This window comes from Mytilus californianus, unplaced genomic scaffold (genome assembly GCF_021869535.1).
Source record: "Mytilus californianus isolate M0D057914Y unplaced genomic scaffold, xbMytCali1.0.p SCAF_11, whole genome shotgun sequence".
NCBI lineage: Eukaryota > Metazoa > Mollusca > Bivalvia > Mytilida > Mytilidae > Mytilus > Mytilus californianus.
Window position 1 is genome coordinate 59,990,829 of NW_026262593.1, and position 23,734 is coordinate 60,014,562.

The 23,734-nt window shown below is 32.1% G+C and overlaps 1 long non-coding RNA gene across 1 annotated transcript; it reads right to left on the bottom strand.

The window, feature by feature from the left end:
• Nucleotides 1-21,318: 21,318 nt before the first annotated feature.
• LOC127720447 (uncharacterized) lies at nt 21,319-23,046 on the bottom strand. Its single transcript, XR_007990747.1, has 2 exons — nt 21,872-23,046; nt 21,319-21,552 (listed from the first exon to the last, which is right to left on the bottom strand). It is a non-coding gene; the product is annotated as an uncharacterized LOC127720447 (long non-coding RNA).
• Nucleotides 23,047-23,734: the final 688 nt, after the last annotated feature.

Below are 23,734 nucleotides of genomic sequence, written 5' to 3' on the forward strand. Positions count from 1 at the left end.
GACCCTCGTTGTCAATTTCTAGATGTAAGTCAAGATATGAGGCAGACTTAACTGTATCTGTAGTATCCTTTATCTCTAGTTCGATGGGATAGATTCGTTTAACATAGTCACCAAATTTTGTATTATTTAGTGAGAGAACATCATCTATATAGCGGAACGTAGAGTTAAAGGATATTGCTAACTTCTTATCTCTCTTTCTAAGAAGCTCCTGTATGAAGTCAGCCTCATAATAATAAAGAAACAAGTCGGCAAGAAGAGGGGCACAATTGGTTCCCATTGGAATTCCGACAGTCTGTTGAAAAATAAGCAATATGTCAATTATCTTTGGTGTTTGGAAATATTGTAAGGTGTACATATCGGTCTTGCCGGTATGATCTGACCTTGGCCTCATTTTCATGGTTCATTGATCAATGTTATTTTTTTTAAGGTTTTGTGTTTTGGTCTTTTTTACGAGTACTATAAGCAATACGTCAACTATATTTGGTGTATGGAAATATTGTAAAATGTACATGTCGGTTTGCCGGTATCATCCGACCTTGACCTCAATTTCATGGTTAATTGGTCAATGTGAAAAATTTTGGGTTTTGGTCTGTTTTTCAAGTGCTTATAGGAATAGGTGAGCTATATTTGGTGAAAATAATAGTTGTCAGGTGTGTACATGTCTGTCTGGCAGGTATCATCTGGTGTTTTTATCTGTTTTCAATTACCATAAGCAATAGATCAACTATATTTGGTGTATGGACTAATTGTAAAATGTACATGTCTGTCTGACAGGATTTATTAGATCTAACCTCATTGTCATGGATCTTTAAAAATGTTAAGATTATGTGATACTTTTAAAACCGTTATGTTTAAGACTTTCAACATAAAATCAATGTTCAGTAAGGCAAGCGAGACATTTCACCGTGTGCACTCTTGTTTTTCATTGGCTGAATTTTTTTTACGCATTATCAAAACGTTTTCTGAGGAAAAAATGAATCATTTCAAAATTTAGAAAATCCAGGCACACTTGAAGAATTAAATTGTAATTTTGGTTTGTCGTTGTCATAATGGGTTCAGACTGAGAGATTTTTGGCACAAATTAGACTTAACAAACTGAATGGATCTGAACAGATATATAAAAATTCCATTCAGATCCATTTTTTTCTTATTTGTATTTGTAAGAGTACATACAGTCTCAGTCTCTGTCCTCATGCAATAATAGTACATTTTATAATTTGACGTTTTTACCAATTACACAAGTTTTTCCGTATTCTTAAATTGAACACAGATTGAAAGAATTAGTTAAATTCAATATCATTGAAAGGAATGACCAACCTATATATAAATATCTATTTTTAGGCACAATAGATAAACTGTGTGAGAGAAAACACTCTGATTTAAACAAAACTGATCTAAAACTGTTAAGTTTGTTTCATATCTTGACTAACATTTAGAAATTAACAATTAGGGTCAGTTGAGAATAATACTTTACGACAAAAGGGACGATTTAAGCATCCCAGTTGTGAACTTTCCATTTCTATGTAGTTACGTTCCAGTAGCACCTGTATAATATGACATATATGTCTCCTAGTGAATACAGTACATCAGAACTTGAATTTTCTATAATGATTTTCTTGATAGAGGTTTGCTGGAATTAAAGAAGCTGTTAAACCAAATGTTCCAAATGGTAAAGTTGAAGTCATCCCTTTGTAAGTTGTACGGACACTATCACGAGTTAGTTGACAGCTATGGAATAGCTGTGTCACAGATGACGAGGAATATGTTATAATTGTTTTAACTACAATCCAGTTTTATTTTCCTTAAATGTGAGGTCACCGAGTAGGGTTCTGCTTATAACTATTCAGGAGGACCTGAAATCACACTAGGTTTTTTTGTGGGGTTAGCATTGCTTAGTCTTTAGTTTTTCATGTACTGTTTTGTAAGCTGTTGTTTGTCTTGCAGTTGCAGTTTGTCTTTGACTTGTGAGTTTGAATGTCCCTTTGGTATCTTCTGGTTTATAAATGTTGTTTCATGCATCACATTTTTTGTGCAGATATTGTTCTTATATGGAGTGCTTTTATTGTATTACTTCGGCAGTATCAATTACTTATTGTCTAAATTTATTAAAATCCGATCTGTCTCTTTGCTTTTTAAATGTTTTATTGACTAAAAATTTATAATGAATAACATATTTGAACACTTCCGCTTTTCAATTTGAAGAATGTCGGTTGGAACATCGACTTGCAGGACTATATCGACTATATCGAAATATAATCTGCAGATTATCAATCAATGTTTTTGATAGTCAATAATAAGCATTCTGTAATTTTTCCGTTTACATTTTATTGGATACTGAACATGTCCCTTTTGACGCCGTTAATATAAAAATCAAACGTAGCAAAGTGAACTATTGATTTCAATCAAATTATTTAACATCATATTATTATTTTTTTGTAGGTATAATAAATACAGAAGTCTTGTGGAGCCGGCATTTTACTCCTTCTCAGTTGCGGTATCGTTTGCTTTTTCGCGCATAAAAAATGTAAAAGAGCAAACATAAACCAAAATGTTAATAACCGCGGCGCAGAAATCAGTCCAAATGTGTCCACAAATAGGGGAAGTGATGAACAATATGCGGAAATCGAGGAATTAGAAATGGAAGATGTCATCGTATCACCATCAGAACAAAGAAATCTGACTGATGGTGATAACTCAAGTAATTCGTCGTCAGATAGGATTCAGGAAGATGAAGATAGCAGGGACAATACAAATTACTATCAATCTCTGCAAAGAAATAGGCTAGACGAATCAAGACATTATTCTAGTCTCACCAGTATACATATTGAAGAAATCGTGGATGAACCAATCTGAAACTAAAACATTCCTAAAACAGAAGACAATAAGAAACGGTATATAAAGTCTTATTTGGAAATCAGTGCTTTGGTACTGACATACTTTATGATATACCGTTTCTTAAATTCTCTTTTGAAAGATTTAGATTATTTTTAGAAACTAAGGTTCAAACTCCACCTAGCAAAATTGACCTTTTGGTCACTGAGGCCTTAATGGGATCCGTAACACATATACACTCTTGGCTGACATTTTTTTTGGACTTTGACTTTGATCATTCATGATGAAGGTTAACAAATCAAAGAGCTTCTGATGCATATCAAAATTTCTATTATATCATTCTAATTTTCAAAATGTTTAATCAGAAATTGAAACTGGTCAAGCCCCTTGTTCATCTTGAAATGCAAAAAAGAAATCAAAGCATACAAAATACTTTTTTATGTTTTTTTTATGTTCCCCTACCCACTTGTTATGTCAATAATGACCTTCAAAAAATTCATTACAGCTGTATATAAAGGTTCAGGTGTTTATTTATTGAATTACAATCGAATATGTATTTGCAAGGGTTTATCACATAGTAATTTTTATTGTTGTTCTGTTAAATAGTTGTATAAATCATAAGGCAAATAGTTTGTAAAGTGCTTATAAATATAATTCATCAATTTCCATTTCTGTTTATTGACGATTGCAAAGGTGCAATCAAAAAGAAATAAAATGCTCCGCAGGGCGCAGCTTGATACGACCGCAGAGGTCGAACCCTGAACAGTTGGGGCAAGTATGGACACAACATTCAAGCTTGATACAGCTCTGAATTTGGATTGTGATTAAATATTTGACACAGCATAGGTTACTGACACAGAATGAATGTGGTCTAAGAACTTAAAAATTTTAAATTGGACATTCACCTATTATGGTCCAATATCCAAAATCTAAATACATGGTTAGATTCAGCATACCAAAGAACCCCAAGAATTCAATTTTTGATGAAATCAAACAAAGTTTAATAAATTAAACTTTGGACCCTTTTGACCTCAATGTGGACAAAGTTGATAAAGGGACCCAAAAAATCAAAAATCTAAATACATGGTTAGATTTAGCATATCAAAGAACCCCATATATTCAATTTTTGTTGAAATCAAACAAAGTTTAATTTTGGACCCCGATTTGGACCAACTTGAAAACTGGGCCCATAATCAAAAATCTAAATACATGTTTAGATTCAGCATATCAAAGAACCCTAAGAATTAAATTTTTGTTAAAATCAAACTTAGTTTAATTTTGGACCCTTTGGACCTTAATGTAGACCAATTTGAAAATGGAACCAAAAATTAAGAATCTAAATACACGGTTAGATTCGGCATATCAAGGAACCCCAATAAATCAATTTTTGATGAAATCAAACAAAGTTTAATTTTGGACCCTTTGGACCTCAATGTGGACCAATTTAAAAACGGGGACCAAAATCCAAAAACTTAATACACGGTTAGATTCAGCACATTAAAGAGCCCCAAGAATTCAAGAATAAAACCCCATTGAAATTGGTCAAGAAATAAGCAATTTATACGAAGTATCTTCTTTTGCACAATACTGTGCAATTGAATATTTCTTGCTATTGCGCAATACTGTACAATTGACAATTTCTTGCTATTGCGCAATATTGTGCTATTGGATATTTCTTGCTATTGCGCAATACTGTGCAATTGAAGATTTCTTGCTATTGCGCAATACTGTGCAATGGAAGATTTCTTGCTATTGTGCAATACTGTGCAATTGAAAATTTCTTGCTATTGTACAATACTTATTATATAATAATTTACACATACTGTTTGGTGTGTATCTCCTACCATATCATTATAATTTGCTTTTAAATATAAATCAGAAATAACCAACTTAAAATGGAGAATTTTAAAAGAAAAAAAAAGGAAAAAAAGAAAAAAAGGAAAAAAAAAAAATCCCCCCCCCCAAATTTTTTGAAACCCCTTATGATTCATCACCCCCAAACTCAATCCCAGCCTTCCCTTTGTGGTATGGAACCTTGCAGTACAATTTCAGAGAGATCCATACACTTGAACACAAGTTATTGTCCTGAAAGTAGAAAAATGCTTGTTTTTTTCCCCTTGTTGGCCCCTAATTCCTACAATTTTGAGGCAATTACCCCCAAAATCAATCCCAGCCTTCCCTTTTTGGTATGGTACCTTGCAGTACAATTTCAGAGAGATCCATACACTTGAACACAAGTAATTGTCTGGAAACTAGAAAAATGGTATTTTTGGCCCCTTTTTGGCCCCCTATTCCTAAACGTTTTGGGCAATTACCCCCAAACTCAATTCCAGCTTTCCCTTTGTGATATGGAACCTTGTAGTTCAATTTCAGAAAGATCCATACACTTACACACAAGTTATTATCATGAAACTAGAAAAATGCTTGTTTTTTGCCCCTTTTTTGGCCCCTAATTCCTAAAATTTTGAGGCAATTACCCCCAAAATCAATCCCAGCATTCCCTTTGTGATATAGAACCTTGTGGTACAATGTCAGAGAGATCCATACACTAACACACAAGTTATGTCTGGAAGTTACAAAAATGCTTATTTTTGGCCCCTTTTTGGCCCCTAATTCCTCAACTGTTGGTTCCATAACCCCCAAAATCAATCCCAACCTTCCTTTTGTGGTATTGAACCTTATGGTAAAATTTCACGGAGATCCATTCACTTAAACTAAAGTTAGAGTGCGAAAACCAATGTGTCTTCGGACGACGCCGGACGACGCCAGACGACGACGACGACGACGACGACGACGACGCCAACGTCATACCAATATACGACCAAAAATTTTTTAATTTTTGCGGTCGTATAAAAATGACAGACTTGCAACAATAAGACAAACAGCAGTTAACCACAGATAACACTTCAGATTAGGCAACACAAACTCAAATAGAAACCAAGATAAAATCATGTTCTCAATTAGGGTAAACAGCTATTGCTGTATTGATGACAAGCGTTATGTTATATCCTTTGTTAAAATAATAGTAGACACGTACTGGTAGTTTTATGGAATATTCTATTTGGTAAAAAGAATTGCTATTATAGTTTTTTTTTTTTTTTAAGATATTTATTTTGCATGGCTAGAGTTTATAACAATGTCAATGTACATGCTCTGCTCTCTTTGGAATCCTATGATTACGTTATTGAATTATTCTATGTGGTCTTGTAAAATTCATCTAGTAAAAATTAAAATCTTTTTGGATGTATTTGTATTAATTCATTGTTATAAAATTGTGTTCAGTTTTCGATACCTTGTGTACTTACATTATGTCTATGGTAAGATTTTAAAAAATATGTATGTAAAACAGTAAATGGTGTTTTTTTTTTTTTATTTTGCTGTTTTTTGTAGTTGAATATGTCTACTCTGTACATTTTTCTTACTTTCTGTAATATAGTTGATACCCATTTTAGGTTTTTTATCAGATGATACAATATATTAAAAATATAAAAACATGATCAGTTTGAAAATTAAATCCTTGAATGTTTATCCTTTAGTTTTTGTTTGAATTTTATGAACTGTCGTTGTCAATGATAAATAAAGGCAACAGTAGTATACCGCTGTTCGAAACTCATAAATCGATAGAGATAAAAACAAATCCGGGTTACAAACTAAAACTTAAGGAAACGCATCAAATATAAGAGGAGAACAACGACACAACAAAAACACAACATTAAAATGTAACACACACAGAAACATAAAAACATTGTTACCAGCGATGTCATACGTTGAACCCATAGATCCTTTGTCCTTGCTTGTGGTGTGTGAAGGGCTAAGTTGGGGTGCTTCATCACCAATAACATTGTTACCAGCGATGTCAAAGGTTGAACCCATAGATCCTTTGTCCTTGCTTGTGGTGTGTGAAGGGCTAAGTTTGGGTGCTTCATCACCAATAACATTCAAAGTTACATCATTGTCTGCTAAGGTAATGTTTCTATTATATGAACCCTTCCTTCGGTTGCAATTAAGAATGTTCGGTTGTCATGTTTTGGAATTTTTGTCAGATTTTCGGAATCCTCTGGTTTTATCTATTTGTATGCCTTAAAAAATTTTGCACACTAACCCCCAGTTTTCTTTTTATAAATCTTTTACATATATAATTATAAGCCATATGTAAAAGTCTTATAAAATCTTTTTTATTTTTTAATAGTTTTTGAGAACTTAAACTTGTCAATGATAAAGCTATGAAAAATCAAGAGAGAACATTTTCCCACCAAAATTTCAATGGCTAATATCTCGAAAACAAGCACACAGACCTATTTTTTTTCCCGCTCTTTTGGTTCCTTCATTAATCCTCTATCAATATATACTAGTGTTATGAAAAGCTTGTTATTTTGAAACTGAGTAGCGAACTTTCTTAAGACATGATACAGTTGTCTTATCCGTGGATTGATTTATGATAGAATTTACTTACTGATAATCCTGATGAAGCATTGTACCCTTCCTAATGATTCTGTCAATTGGAGAATGTGTTGGTAATTTTACTGTAAATAGGTGTGTTTTGTACGCAAGAAACTTTATTGGGTGGTGTTAAATTGAAAACAATGTATGTATACTGGTTTTTTTGTAGTAGCATATGTTTACTCTGTACATTTTTGTACTATCTGTTATGATAATTTGAATGTATTATCTTTGAATTGATTTATGATAGATTTTACTCACTGTTATTCTTTACAATATATTGTAGCCTTACTACTGCTTTTGTCAATTGGAGACTTGCTGACTGTTATGTGTAGATATATTTACTGCATATAGGAAACATGTGTTTTGTTCGCAAGAAACTTTATTGAGTGGTATTAAATTGAAAACAATATATTTGAGCCGGTGAAATAAAAAGTATGATTTAATTCATGTTTTTGAACATTGATATAAAGTCGTCATTTTGGTTATAAGAGCATTTTAAAATCTGGGTCAACTCACACTTAGTTTCTTTACATGGTTAGTTTGTATCGATGTAGTTTGGAAAACCCAAGGTAAGAAAATACCAAGTAAATATTCAGACAATAACTCGAAGGAAAACTTACAATCGACAAAAGGATGAGCAGTCCTCCAAAAACTTAAAAAACTAAAATACTGAACCACACGAACTCAAGCAACAACCGGGTGTGAATTCATGTGCTTTGTGAATGGAATTCGTGTCGCAATTTGCTATTTTTTTTATCTTAAATTTTTCATTTCGATTGCTACATGTACATTTAGATGACTGTTTGTAAATATATATTGTGTGCTCTATGTATATCAAAATAAAAATTATATATTGTAGTTTACATTGTTTTTTAGACATACAAATATTCGATGACATGAACATGTGAAGGATTTGCTTTTGGAAAAAAAGAAGAGAGGATGCATATAAAAATTATAAGTTTAATGACAACAAACAATGTCATTGACAAAGGTAAAAACAGCAAAAGGAGGGACACAATATCAAAACATCACAAAAAAGACTAAAGACAAAGCAACACGAACCCTATCAAAAATAGGGGAGAACTCAAGTGATCATGCAATAATAACAATTCCTGCTAAACACGTGGCACCCGTCTTCTAACTCAAGTCAAGTAATTCATCAACTTAAGTGTACCTAACTACTTTTACTATAGTTCATTCGACGTTTTTATGAGAATTTAGTTTTAAAACTTTAGCTTCTATCATCACAGAAAAGACATTAATTGTCGAAATGCGCATCTGGTGCAGTAAAATTGCTTACATCAACTTCAATTTAACTTTGGTGGATAGTTGCAATTGTCTCATTTGTGCAATCATACCACATCTCCTTATTTTCATACCGTTAATATTTTTAAAAGTTCTATTTGATTAGTACAATTGAAATAGTCATCGAAGTCTGTATCAATCATTCGAAGGCGAAATATGTGGTCGAACTTAAAGTCAAAGGTTGACTTTGGCCTCTATATAACAAAAAGAGGATGTGTTGTGATATCAAATGAGCCAACTATCCATCATAGAACAACTAACAGGGATGTCAAGAGATAAAAGTCATTCTGACACTTAAAAATTTGAAATTGGACATTTACTTATTACTGTCAAATATCAAAAAATCTGAATACATTGTTAGATTCGGCATATAAAAGAACCTCAAGAATTTAAATTAGACCCTTTGGACATCAAATGTGTACCAATTTGATAAAGGGTCAAAAATTTAAAAAAAAAACATATTTTTAATTGTTTATGAAATAAACTAAGCTAAATTTTGGACCCCGATTTGGACCAACTTGAAAACTCATCTTGAAATCAAAAATATAAATACATGTTAAGATTAAGCATATCAAATACCCCCATGAATTCAAATTTTGTAAAAAAATAAACTAAGTTTAATTCTGAATCCTGTGGGCCAATTTGAAAAACGGGCCCAAAATCAAAAAAAATAAATACACGGTAAGATTCAGCATATCAACGAACCCGAAGATTTCATTTTTTGTTGAAATCAATAAACGTTTAAATTTGGACCTATCTCGACCTAAATATTGCACTTCTGTGAATAAAGACAATGCAATTTCCCATGGAAACTCTCTTTACGGCTAAAACTGTGCCTCTTTTTTTCTGAAGTTTCGTAAAAAATGTATCTCCTAGATTGGAAAGTTGATATGCACTGCTATTTTATTCATAGGTCAAAACATAGGGCTGTGCGGCAAATTGTCAACATTTCTATGCTCTGAACTTCTAAGTGTTTAAACGTATACCAAATTGTATGCTACCCCTCCCTTCACTTTGGTCTTCCTTAGAATTCAATTTGTGCCGCTACCATGTGTATTTATACTGGTAACATTCCCAAGATATGACTCTATGAGATGAAACATAATTATCATATCTATGAATATTATATAAGAAGCGTGGTTTGTGAAACAGCTGTATTTACAAAATGTAACCTACATTTGAAAAACGGGACCCAAAATTAAAAATCTAAAAACATAATCAGATTCCTCATTTTTATGATTTCAAACAAAATTTATTTTCGGACCCTTTGGATCTCAATCTGGGCCAATTCAAAATGAGGCCCAAAATCCAATATCTAGGTACATGGTTAGATTCAGCAAATTTAAGAAGCCCAAGAATTCAAGACTTTCAAATAACCCCTATTGAAATTGGTCAAGATATTCGTAATTTATACAAAGTATTAGAAATTTATATAAGTATTATTTTCGCCTCTTTTTCCTAAACAGTTAGGACCATAGCCCCAAAAAATAAATTCCCAACTTCCTTTGTATGGAACCTTATGGTACAGATTCAAAACGATCCATAAACTTATACCGAAGATATTATCCGGAAACAAGAAATCATTGGTTTTTTTCTACTTTTGGTCCTTAATTCCTAAACGTTTGGACCATAACCTTAATTCCTTATCAATGATTTTCATAAAAAAAAAAGTTAGAATAAGTACATGCTGATTTGATCACTACCTGAACAAATGCTGATTGTTATCTGTAAAGCAACCAACATTTTCCTGACCTATATTTGAACATGAAACAGACATGAAAGCTTTCATTATCAATGCCTAACGGAAAAGAGAATATTATATGAACACTATCTGGTAAATGTCTATACAAAACTTTACTCGATTTCAACACCGTATAAATTCCAAACAAGATTTGAACAATGTTTTATAATTATCGCGTGATGCAGGGTATTATTCAACATTTACTGAAAGAAATAAAAATCCAAAATGGGGTGCGTCTGAAGCGCTTTCTGGTTTTACATAAAAAAGACAATTCATAACTTAAATTAATTAAAACAATCTCTTGAATAGCTATATTAACAGATAGAGCTGTCAGAAACTGTTCTAGAGATCAGTCAGAAAATGTTGATATAGAAAATACTTTTCACATCTATTATAAGTAGATACATTTTGAAGTCTTCCGGTACTTGAGTAGTAATAAGACCTTTTAAACATGTTTTAAATATACTAGAAAACTACTAGTAACTATAATATTACTAGCCATTTAACGAAACTATAAACATCTGCCATACAAGAGGGAGGTATAGCTAGCTATAAAACAAGGTTGAGACTACAAATTTTCTTCGGCAAATGCATCTACCAAGCCAAGAATATGACAGTTGTTTTCCATTCGTTCCATTTGTTGATATACTCGAGCGTTTGATTTCGTCAGGTTTTGTGGATTTCCTCTTTTTGAAATTTACCTTGGAGTTCTGTATTTTTGTTTATTCGTTTTTGTAAACGAATTGGAATATCTTATTTAAGGAAAGAATACACTTGCAAAACAAATATTGTCAAAAGAAAGTAAACGCATAAAATCTTGAAATGTACTGGAAATTACCATATAGTTTACCAACCATCATTCAAGTAAAACCACCTAATATGTTTTCAGTGTTATAACAGAAATCTTGGCACTTGATTTATATATAGACAAAAGAAATAACATGATTGTTTTGTTTGAAATAATTTTGATCAATCTTAAATAAATAAGACTAATTCAGATAAATTATACTAATACAATTACTTAAAAACATGGACAGAAAGAAAGAAAATTGATATTTTTTAAAAAGTATATAGAATAACCATCATAACTATATCAATAGATAAAGCTATTTATATCTGTTCTAGATATCCACCAGGAAATGTTTATATTAAAGTTTTATAAGTAGATACACTTGACGGCTTTTAAGTTGTAATAATACTTTTACAGGCAAATCATTATATAAAGATGCAAAGCAGTTAAGGCTTATCTGTGATTTATAATTATTATATTGTCATCATTCAAAACCTGTAAGACATTACATGCAATATACATCTACATAAGAAAATGCCTGTACAAAGTCAGGAATATGACAGTTGTTATCCATTTGTTTGATGTGTTTGATCTTTTGATTTTGCCATTTGATTAGGTACTTTCCGTTTTGAATTTTGTTCGGAGTTCAGTATTTTTCTGATTTTACTTTTTTCAAATGATAATGTAGCTGATAAAATCTTTTAGTGGCTCGCTGTTTCCGCACCCAGCTTTTATATTTTATAGGGGGGCTTTGGGCGTTCTAATGCAAGTTGGTCCAGAAGTTTGATTCGGATGCATGTGGTTTTAAAATTTATAACGTTGTTTATAATTGTATAGCCTCGTATTTATATACTACACGATTTGTATACTTTATCGTGGTAAATATATCATTATGTTTAACCTTTTTGCTGGCGTCTTTGTTAGATGTATTTGTAATTTGTTTGAATGTTTTCAGTCAGTTTTGGCTGCTGGATCCCAATTGTTGTCACGTTAACCAAAAATGTCTGTTGGGGTTGCTCACCAAAATGTATCAATATCATACAAGTCATAGAAGTAAAGGCTTAGCTAGGCATAAGATTGGGTTGAACCCACTGTTTTCTTCGGAAAATGCAAGTACCAAGTCAGGTATATGATTGTTGTTTTGCATTCTTCCAGCGTTTGATTCTGTCAGGTATTATGGACTTCCCCGTTTTTTAATTTATTTGTGGGATCACTTTTTTTGTTAAATTAAATACTTTTTTTAGAAATACTAGAAAACTTCTAGTTACTATAATATCAAAGTTTTGATGTGAAATAGACTTTTATATTTTACAATGTTTTAAGAAAGAACACACATGCAAAATATATGTAGGCAAAATAAAGTGAAAGTTAAAAATCTTCAGTTATTCAGGGATATATCTGAGTTGACCTGACATCATGCAAATCTTCTTTAATGGTGCCAATGTTTTAGTATTATTATGGAAAATTTAGTACATGCTTTATACAGGTAACAAAGATATTCCTGAATAGTTTGTATGAAATAATATGGATCACTATATAAAAATGGAGATACATAAAAAAAAAAATAAGAAAAAAAAAAAAAAATACTCCGCAGGGCGCAGCTTGATACGACCGCAGAGGTCGAACCCTGAACAGTTGGGGCAAGTATGGACACAACATTCACGCTTGATACAGCTTTGCATTTGGATTGTGATTAAATATTTGACACAGCATAGGTTTCTGACAAAGAATGAATGTGGTCTAAGAACTTAAAAATTTTAAATTGGACATTCAGCTATTATGGTCCAATATCCAAAATCTAAATACATGGTTAGATTCAGCATATCAAAGAACCCCAAGAATTTAATTTTTGATGAAATCAAACAAAGTTTAATTTTGGACCCTTTTGACCTCAATGTGGACAACGTTGATAACGGGGCCCAAAAATCAAAAATCTAAATACATGGTTAGATTCAGCATATCAAAAAACCCCATATATTCAATTTTTGTTGAAATCAAACAAAGTTTTAATTTTGGACCCCGATTTGGACCAACTTGAAAACTGGGCCCATAATCAAAAATCTAAATACATGTTTAGATTCAGCATATCAAAGAACCCTAAGAATTCAATTTTTGTTAAAATCAAACTAAGTTTAATTTTGGACCCTTTGGACCTTAATGTAGACCAATTTGAAAACAGAACCAAAAATTAAGAATCTAAATACACGGTTAGATTCGGCATATCAAAGAACCCCAATAATTCAATTTATGATGAAATCAAACAAAGTTTAATTTTGGACCCTTTGGACCTCAATGTGGACCAATTTAAAAACGGGGCCCAAAATCCAAAAACTAAATACACGGTTAGATTCAGCATATTAAAGAACCCCAAGAATTCAAGAATAAAACCCCATTGAAATTGGTCAAGAAATAAGCAATTTATACGAAGTATCTTCTTTTGCACAATACTGTGCAATTAAATATTTCTTGCTATTGCGCAATACTGTACAATTGACAATTTCTTGCTATTGCGCAATATTGTGCTATTGGATATTTCTTGCTATTGCGCAATACTGTGCAATTGAAGATTTCTTGCTATTGCGCAATACTGTGCAATTGAAGATTTCTTGCTATTGTGCAATACTGTGCAATTGAAAATTTCTTGCTATTGCACAATACTTATTATAGAATAATTTACACATCCTGTTTGGTGTGTATCTCCTACCATATCATTATTATTTGCTTTTAAATATAAATCAGAAATAACCAACTTAAAATGGAAAATTTTAAAAGAAAAAAAAAATGAAAAAAAAAAAAATCCCCCCCCAAATTTTTTGAACCCCCTTTTGATTCATCACCCCCAAACTCAATCCCAGCCTTCCCTTTGTGGTATGGTACCTTGCAGTACAATTTCAGAGAGATCCATACACTTGAACACAAGTTATTGTCTGGAAACTAGAAAAATGTGTTTTTTGGCCCCTTTTTGGCCCCAAATTCCTAAACGTTTAGGGCAATTACCCCTAAACTCAAACCCAGCTTTCCCTTTGTGATATGGAACCTTGTAGTACAATTTCAGAAAGATCCATACACTTACACACAAGTTATTGTCCTGAAACTAGAAAAATGCTTGTTTTTTGCCCCTTTTTGGCCCCTAATTCCTAAAATATTGAGGCAATTACCCCCATCATCATTCCCAGCCTCCCCTTTTTGGTATGGTACCTTGCAGTACAATTTCAGAGAGATCCATACACTTGAACACAAGTTCTTGTCTGGAAACTAGAAAAATGTGTTTTTTGGCCCCTTTTTGGCCCCCAATTCCTAAACGTTTAGGGCAATTACCCCCAAACTCAATTCCAGCTTTCCCTTTGTGATATGGAACCTTGTAGTATAATTTCAGATAGATCCATACACTTACACACAAGTTATTGTCATGAAACTAGAAAAATGCTTGTTTTTTGCCCCTTTTTTGGCCCCTAATTCCTAAAATTTTGAGGCAATTACCCCCAAAATCAATCCCAGCATTCCTTTTGTGATATGGAACCTTGTGGTACAATGTCAGAGAGATCCATACACTAACACACAAGTTATGTCTGGAAGTTACAAAAATGCTTATTTTTGGCCCCTTTTTGGCCCCTTATTCCTTTACTGTTGGTACCATAACCCCCAAAATCAATCCCAACCTTCCTTTTGTGGTATTGAACCTTGTGGTAAAATTTCATAGAGATCCATTTACTTAAACTAAAGTTAGAGTGCGAAAACCAATGTGTCTTCGGACGACGCCGGACGACGACGACGCCAACGTCATACCAATATACGACAACAAAATTTTTTTTGCGGTCGTATAAAAATTGATAAGTTTCATTAAATGAATTTAAATTTTGAAAAACATAATTTTAAGAAAGAAAGAAGAAACAAATAATTTGAATAAACTAATTGAATGTAATATATAAATAGATGAACAGATGAATAGATAGGGCTGTCCTAAACGGTTCTAGGGGGAATTTAATTAATTAATGTATCAACATCTGTTTAGGGTAAAACTGTCAGAATCTAGTTTATGCTATTCTATTTACTGACGTCCAAAACTGTACTAGAGTAAAACTGTCCAAAAAAGTTCTAGGTTTGAACTGCTTCTGTCAGAAACTGCTTGTAAGGTGTAAGGAGAATTGTTCTATGGACTGTTATATGACAATTCATCTCGCAGTTCCTGAATTTATGATTGGTTAGAATTAATCACAATTGTAGCTATCTTGTTTAATTACATAATTTTATACATCCTTGGCTTTGATTTGGTTTTTGATGCAAATGTTCCTTCTGAATGTTAAAACTAGAAACATGCTTCAGACACAACACAATTTAAGTGTTATTTTTATTTCATAATGATAAATATTGAGAAAGCTTAACTTTGATAACAGAGCCTTTTAATATTTTAACATTTTCACATCTTCAAGTATTATAAGTAGATAAACTTAGTGGGCGTCGAGCATTTGAGTATTTTTGATACTTTTATCGACAAATTATTAATGAAAAATAAAATATCTTCACCCTTATTTCTGATTTATAAAGCTGTTATCATTAAAAACGTAACAAAGTTTGGAGTAAAATATGCATCAAATATGAAGGCATATGATGACATGGTTTTGACAAAAACTGGTAATAGTTACAGGTATATTTTGTATGAAGTTGTAGTAGTAGTAGCAGTAGTAGTACTGTAAAGCAAAATATTGTCCATGAAATATTGTCCCCTAAGACAATATTGTATGACTTTGTATAATGAAATTTTGTCCACATCTATGAAATAATGTCCAGTGAAGGACTAATTTCCCTATGTCCATATACAGACTATATTTCATAGATTGATAGTATCAAATTTTGTCTTGTTAAAGGGAGGTTATCCAAGGTTATATATATTGTGTATATTGAGACTATATTTCATAGATGGATTGTCATGAAATTTTGTCTCATGAAAGGGAGGTTATAAACATTTAATATTTTGGATAATGCTATCATTAAAGTGTTTTATTTGATTGATTATAACAAACAAACCTGCATAATTAATGATTGCAGCAATTTTTGGTTATACACATAATTTTCATGAAAAATATTTTGAAAATTCCAGAAACGCTCACAATTTCATTGCAGATGATTTCTTAGGGAAGATATAATTAGATTAAGAAATATTTTCATAGACAGTATTTTACAGTAAAATATTGTCATGGACAGAATTTCACAGTTAAATATTGTCATGGACAGTATTTCATAGTGAAATATTGTCATTGACAGTATTTAATAGTGAAATATTGTCATGGACAGTATTTCATAATGAAATATTGTCCAGAAGGAGATGACAAGATTTCATGAACAAGGACATTATTTCATAATGAAATATTGTCCTAGACGGTATTTCATTATGAAATTTTTTGTCTGACGGACAATATTTCACGCGGGGGGGGGGGATTATTTTATGTTACAGTACATGGTGAAAAAAACAGATACAACAGTAATGATATGAATGACATTTTATTTTAAAACTGCACACAATGAAAACTAAAAATAAAATCTCCTCCAAATTAAAACTATCTTTTGCCACTAGTGACAATGTCCTTTTGAAATACACATAAAATCTTTTCAAATTATTTATATTAAGTTAGAAGAGGACCTGCCACTTTTCAACTTTTTCTGTTCAACAGTATGCAAGATAAAATTTTAAACTAAGCTTTATTCAAGCTATTTGACTACAATTTTAAAATAATGAATGCAAATCTGTATACAATATATCTTGTACATGTACAATTAGAATATTTTACATATTCTAATAAAGTTATATCAAATATTCATATATTTTAAAGTACATTGTCTTTTTATCTATAATTTGAAATTGTCAAGAAATTTTATAGTAATTCAAAAGCATTTCAAATATAATAGTTTGATAGTAAAATTGAGAATGGAAGCAGGGAATGTGTCAAAGAGACAAGCTGACCAAAGAGCAGAAAACAGTTGAAGTTGAAGACAAAAACTAATTTACATTTTGATGTAACAGAAGAGGATTCTAAATGCCTGAAATCCTCACCAATCAAACACATATCTTGTATTACTGGTCATATTTTCTGTTCACATTTTCTACCTATCTGTTATAGTATTTGAGATAAAAGAAAATCCTCATTATAGATCAAAAACTTGTAAAAGGAGTTTGATGCAGATGGGAAATGAGGTAGAACAAGATATTCCCTAACCAATTCTCAGATTTCTGTTCACTCTAAAATATAAACACTTATGAATTTCCAACTGAAAACATTTATCTCTTCCATATTCCAACTAAAAATATTAAGCACTTCTTTATAATCTAGCTCCCACTTTTAATATATAAAAAAGAAATTATTTGAATCTGCAATAATTTTGAATTCTGGAAAATTGATAAGAAGTGTATGATGAAAACTGACCCAACTTTATAATAATAATTGATAATTTAGTATGAACTAACTAACACACTAAGTCATGCATGTATGGCTAACCCTATTTAGTTGGGTTGGTTTTCGTCATACATTACTATCAATTTTTTAGAATTCAAATTTATGCTAGATTCAAATACATCCTTGTTATAGCACACCACTTTAGAACTTATTATATCCAACTTTATATATTTAACGTGAGGGTACCCAGGGTTCTAACTAAGGCGAGTCCATGAGTCCTAAACTCATGAAAATCTGTCTGGACTCACCATTCACAAAACTGGTGAGTCCAAAGATGCATCAAAATTGAAATATTTTGTATAAACTGAACACATATATCATCATTTTATAGCAAAATTTTAAAAGAAATCTAAATTTAATGTCATTTCATTGCTCTATTAGGTCATGGAAACTAAAATGATAAATTATATTGCAAAAGAATATCTTCATCTTACTGTTGGACTCACCATGGCCAAAAATGACGAGTCCCTGGACTCGCCTTCAAAAATCCTTAGTGAGAACCCTGGGTACCAAAATTGCAACTACTTTGACAGTTTTTCACCTACATTTATTTATTTACTATATAGTTCCACCAATAAAATTTTGCATCCATATTGAATAAACTGCTTCGCTGAGCGCTGCTGGATACGCCCGCAGAGGTCCAACCCTGAACAGTTGGGGCAAAAATGGACACAATATTCAAGCTTGATACAGGTCTGAATTTGGATTGTAATTAAATATTTGATATATTATAGGTTTCTGAATAAATGTAGTCAAAGAACTTGAAATTGGTTATATGAAAGATTCTTGCTGTTGGGCAATACACTGTGCTGTTGCGTAATACTTAGTAAATCTGTTGTCAGACTATAAACAAAAAACATCTTATAACTCGGAAACATAAAATCTAAAATTTATAAAAATCAAAAGGGAGCTTACAAAAATAGATATAAACAATTTTCCAAAATTTCATAAAAAATGCTGAAAGAATTTTTTAGTTATTGTCGGAAAACTGGAAAATCCCCCTTTTTTGTAATGAATAAAGCCCCATAAATCGGAAACTTATAGTCTGATATTTATAAAAATCAAAAGGGAGCTCATGTTGATAGAAATAAACAATTCACCAAAGTTTCTTGCAAATTGGTGAAATTGTTTTTGAGTTATTGTCTGAAAACTGGAAAATCCCCCCCTTTTTAATGATTAAAACCTCAAAACTCGGAAACGGTAAATCCGAAATTTATATAAAAAACGAAAGGGAGCTCACGTCAATAGATATGAACAATTCACAAAAATTTCTTGCAAATTGGTGAATTTATTTTTGAGTTATTATCCGAAAACTGGAAAATCCCCCCTTTTTTAATAAATAAAACCCCAAAACTCAGAAACAGTAAGTCCTAAATTTATAAAAAAAACAAAAGAGAGCTCACGTCAATAGATATGAATAATTCACAAAAGTTTCATGCAAATTGGTGAAATTGTTTTTGAGTTATTGCCCGAAAACTGGAAAATCCCCCCTTTTTTAATGAATAAAACCCCAAAACTCGGAAATGGTAAATCTGAAATTTATAAAAACCGATTGGGAGCTCACATCAATAGATATAAACAATTCACCAAAGTTTCATGCATATTGGTTTAAGCATTTTTGAATTAATGTCCGACATGTTGACGAGGGACAGACGGACAGACGGTCAACGGTGTACCATAATACGTCCCGTAAACGGGCGTATAAAAAAGTAATATCACAAAAATACCGAACTCTGAGGAAAATTCAAAACAGAAAGTTCCTAATCAAAAGGAAAAATCAAAAGCTCAAACACATCAAACGAATGGATAACAACTGTCATATTCCTGACTTGGTACAGGCATTTTCTTAAGTAGAAAATGGTGAATTAAACCTGGTTTTATAGATAGCTAAACCTCTCACTTGTATGACAGTCGCATACAATTCCATTATTTTGACAACGATGTGTGAACAAAACAAACAGACATAATAGGTAAAAATGGCAAAATAGGGGTACAACAGTCAACATTGTGTTATAATCTTAATCGCTATAAAAACAAACAAATATGTAACAAAGAAACACAAAAAGGCATATAAAATAGAAAAATGGGATTGAACCAACCTCCAAACAATCCATGAAATTCTGTATTGAGGAGTACCCAAATTGCATTCATGCTTAAATTCACATCCTTAAAAATCAAATAACAGATGTTTTGTTATATTTCTTCAAATATTTAGAACAATTAGACATGATTACTATTCATTTTTTAAGAAATAGATGCTCGTAACATATTTTTTTTTGCTCATTTTTACAAGATGACTTTTTGTGGACGTCGCATAGCGACGTTTCCGTAGCTTTTACTTTTTCTGGGGAGTACTTCATCTGTTGATAAATACTGTGAACCTTTTGTGAATATTTAAATATATTAACCTATTTGAAAGATGAGCATCATGTCAAATAATAAAAAGTACAAATTGTTTAGTCCCTAAAAAAACTTGTAAGATTTTCGCTGCTATTTTTGCTAAATAAGTGCAATTTTGGTACTCTGTGCAATTTGGGAACTGTGACGTTAGCACTTATTATATCCAACTTTAAATATTTAGCACTTATAATGCGTAAAAAATTACATCGGCAGTTAAAAATGAAAATAACAACAGGAACATATATAAACATAAATTTCTCATTTGATGTAAAATAATTCTGTAATCTGTTATTGTTCCTATTCTTTATTTTGACGCCTTCTACTTCTTTGAAAAGATGTAACTTGAGTTAAGCCTTGCTCTTTGTCTAATTGCTCTGCTATTGCATAAGCCATTCCCCATTCACTAGTGACAATAATGATCTCTTGGAAATTTAACCATGATGACAGTGTTGCTTTCATGATTTCAGCTGCAAGAACTGATGAAAAGATTGCATATGGGGTCTCAAGGCCATCAGTACCTGAAGAAATATAGAGATCAGATAATTTAGTTTAAAACAGACTGGATAAAATTAATATTATGTAAACCCAATAATTGAAGCAACTGCTATAATGATATTTATAGTATTGCCATTTTTGAACTCTTTTGTACAGAGGGCATGAAAAGTTTAGCATAATAGGGCCATGGCATCATATCCTCAATCTAAACTAGAGGCTCTAAAGATCTCAGCCTGTGTCGCTCACCTGCACCTTCAACAATGACTACTTTTTAATAAAAATAATCATTAAAGACGACAACAGTGGCTTTTAACACATTGACTACTCATGAGGGTCTTGCACTGTCCGTATCATTAAAGGGAAATAACTCTATTAAGAGTTAACTGACAATTTCAGTCATGTTGACAAATTTGTAGATCTTATCATGCTGATATTTTTTTCTCTTTAAAGTATTTATTTATCAATTATAGTTTTTCAAGATATCTAAGACAAAAAAAGGCAAAAAAAAAGAATGTTGAAAATTTTCATTTACATGATTTAAGGGCAATAACTCAAACAACAAGTCGACTGAAAATTTCTGCCATGATGGCCTATTTGTAAATCTTGTCTGCTGATCATTTGTGCCATTTAATGATTCTATCTTTATATTGTAGTTTTCAAGATAAAAGGCAAAAATGGGAAAATTGTCATTAAAAATCAATAACATTAATAAGAAGTAGATTAAAGAATTTTTGCCAAGTTTGACTTATTTGGAGATCTTGTCTTGTCGAAATTTTTTGCTTGTAAAAAAGTGTCTATCTATCCAATACTATTTTTAAGATCTTAGCCAAAAAGCAAAAAATTGGTAAAAATCAACATTAAAGGGCCCTTATTCCTAAACTTTTTGGGCAATTACCCCCAAACTCAATTCCAGCTTTCCCTTTGTGATATGGAACCTTGTAGTACAATTTCATAAAGATCCATACACTTACACACAAGTTAATGTCATGAAACTAGAAAAATGCTTGTTTTTTGGCCCCTTTTTGGCCCCAAATTCCTAAACGTTTAGGGCAATTACCCCCAAACTCAAACCCAGCTTTCCCTTTGTGATATGGAATCTTGCAGTACAATTTCATACAGATCCATACACTAACACACGTTATTGTCCTGAAACTAGAAAAATGCTTGTTTTTTGGCCCTTTTATGGCCCCTAATTCCTAAAATTTTGAGGGAATTACCCCCAAAATCAATCCCAGCCTTCCCTTTGTGGTATGGTACCTTGCAGTACAATTTCAGAGATCCATACACCTGAACACAAGTTATTGTCTGGAAACTAGAAAAATGCTTATTTTTGGCCCCTTTTTGGCCCCTTATTCCTAAACTTTTAGGGCAATTACCCCCAAACTCAATTCCAGCTTTCCTTTTGTGATATGAAACCTTGTAGTACAATTTCATAAAGATCCATACACTTACACACAAGTTAATGTCATGAAACTAGAAAAATGCTTGTTTTTTGGCCCCTTTTTGGCCCCAAATTCCTAAACGTTTAGGGCAATTACCCCCAAACTCAATTCCAGCTTTCCCTTTGTGATATGGAACCTTGTAGTACAATTTCATAAAGATCCATACAATTACACACAAGTTAATGTCATGAAACTAGAAAAATGCTTGTTTTTTGGCCCCTTTTTGGCCCCAAATTCCTAAACGTTTAGGGCAATTACCCCCAAACTCAAACCCAGCTTTCCTTTGTGATATGGAATCTTGCAGTACAATTTCATACAGATCCATACACTTACACACAAGTTATTGTCCTGAAACTAGAAAAATGCTTGTTTTTTGGCCCTTTTATGGCCCCTAATTCCTAAAATTTTGAGGGAATTACCCCCAAAATCAATCCCAGCCTTCCTTTTGTGGTATGGTACCTTGCAGTACAATTTCAGAGAGATCCATACACCTGAACACAAGTTATTGTCTGGAAACTAGAAAAATGCTTATTTTTGGCCCCTTTTTCCTAAACTTTTTGGGCAATTACCCCCAAACTCAATTCCATCTTTTCCTTTGTGATATGGAACCTTGTAGTACAATTTCATAAAGATCCATACACTTACACACAAGTTATTGTCATGAAACTAGAAAAATGCTTGTATTTTGCCCCTTTTTGACCCCAAATTCCTAAAATTTGGAAGCAATTACCCCCAAAATCAATCCCAGCATTCCCTTTGTGGTATGGTACCTTGCAGTACAATTTCAGAGAGATCCATACACTTACACACAAGTTATTGTCTGGAAACTAGAAAAATGCTTATTTTTGGCCCCTTTTTGGCCCCTTATTCCTGAACTTTTTAGGCAATTACCCCCAAACTCAATTCCAGCTTTCCCTTTGTGATATGGAACCTTGTAGTACAATTTCATAAAAATCCATACACTTACACACAAGTTATTGTCATGAAACTAGAAAAATGCTTGTTTTTTGCCCCTTTTTTGCCCCTTTTTCCTAAAATTTGAAGGCAATTACCCCCAAAATCAATCCCAGCATTCCCTTTGTGATATGGAACCTTGTGATACAATGTCAGAGCGATCCATACACTTACACACAAGTTATTGTCATGAAACTAGAAACTAAAACGCAAAAAAATGGTAAAAAACATCATCTAAGGGCAATAACTTTAATAGGTCTAAAGATTTTGGTCATGTTCACTTATTTGAAGATCTATTCTTGCTGGTCATTTTTGCTAAATAAAGTTTCTCTGTATCTATAATAATTTTTGCCACTTTCATTTTTGACAAAAACCGTCTGAAAAGTGACATATTATGGCATATTTGATAGATTTTTCATATTTAAGCTTGAATTTGAGCGTCTTTAATGACTAAATCAGTTCAATTCTTTCACATAAACTGATTGAATCGACTGAAGTAGACACTTAAGTGTTTAAAAAGTGTCCAAAATCTTTCATCAGATGAACTTGAATTTTGAGGCCAAAATCGGCCCTTACCGGACCTACTCCTTTGTCATTTAAGGGCAATAGTTCCTCTAAGAAGTTGTCTGACAGTTTTAACGTGATTGGCCAATCAGTAGAGCTCATCATTCTGAACAGATTTTATTGCATTTTACCCCTATGTTTTATTTTAAGCCATGTCTGCCATCTTAATTGGTAGGCCGGGTCATCAGTTATATTTTTTAACTAGAAACCAAAGTGATTATTGTGGTCAAGATTGGTTAAATTTGGCCCAGTAGTTTCAGAGCAGAAGATTTTTGTAAGAGTTAACAGACGATGACGACAGATGAGAAAAGCTCACTAG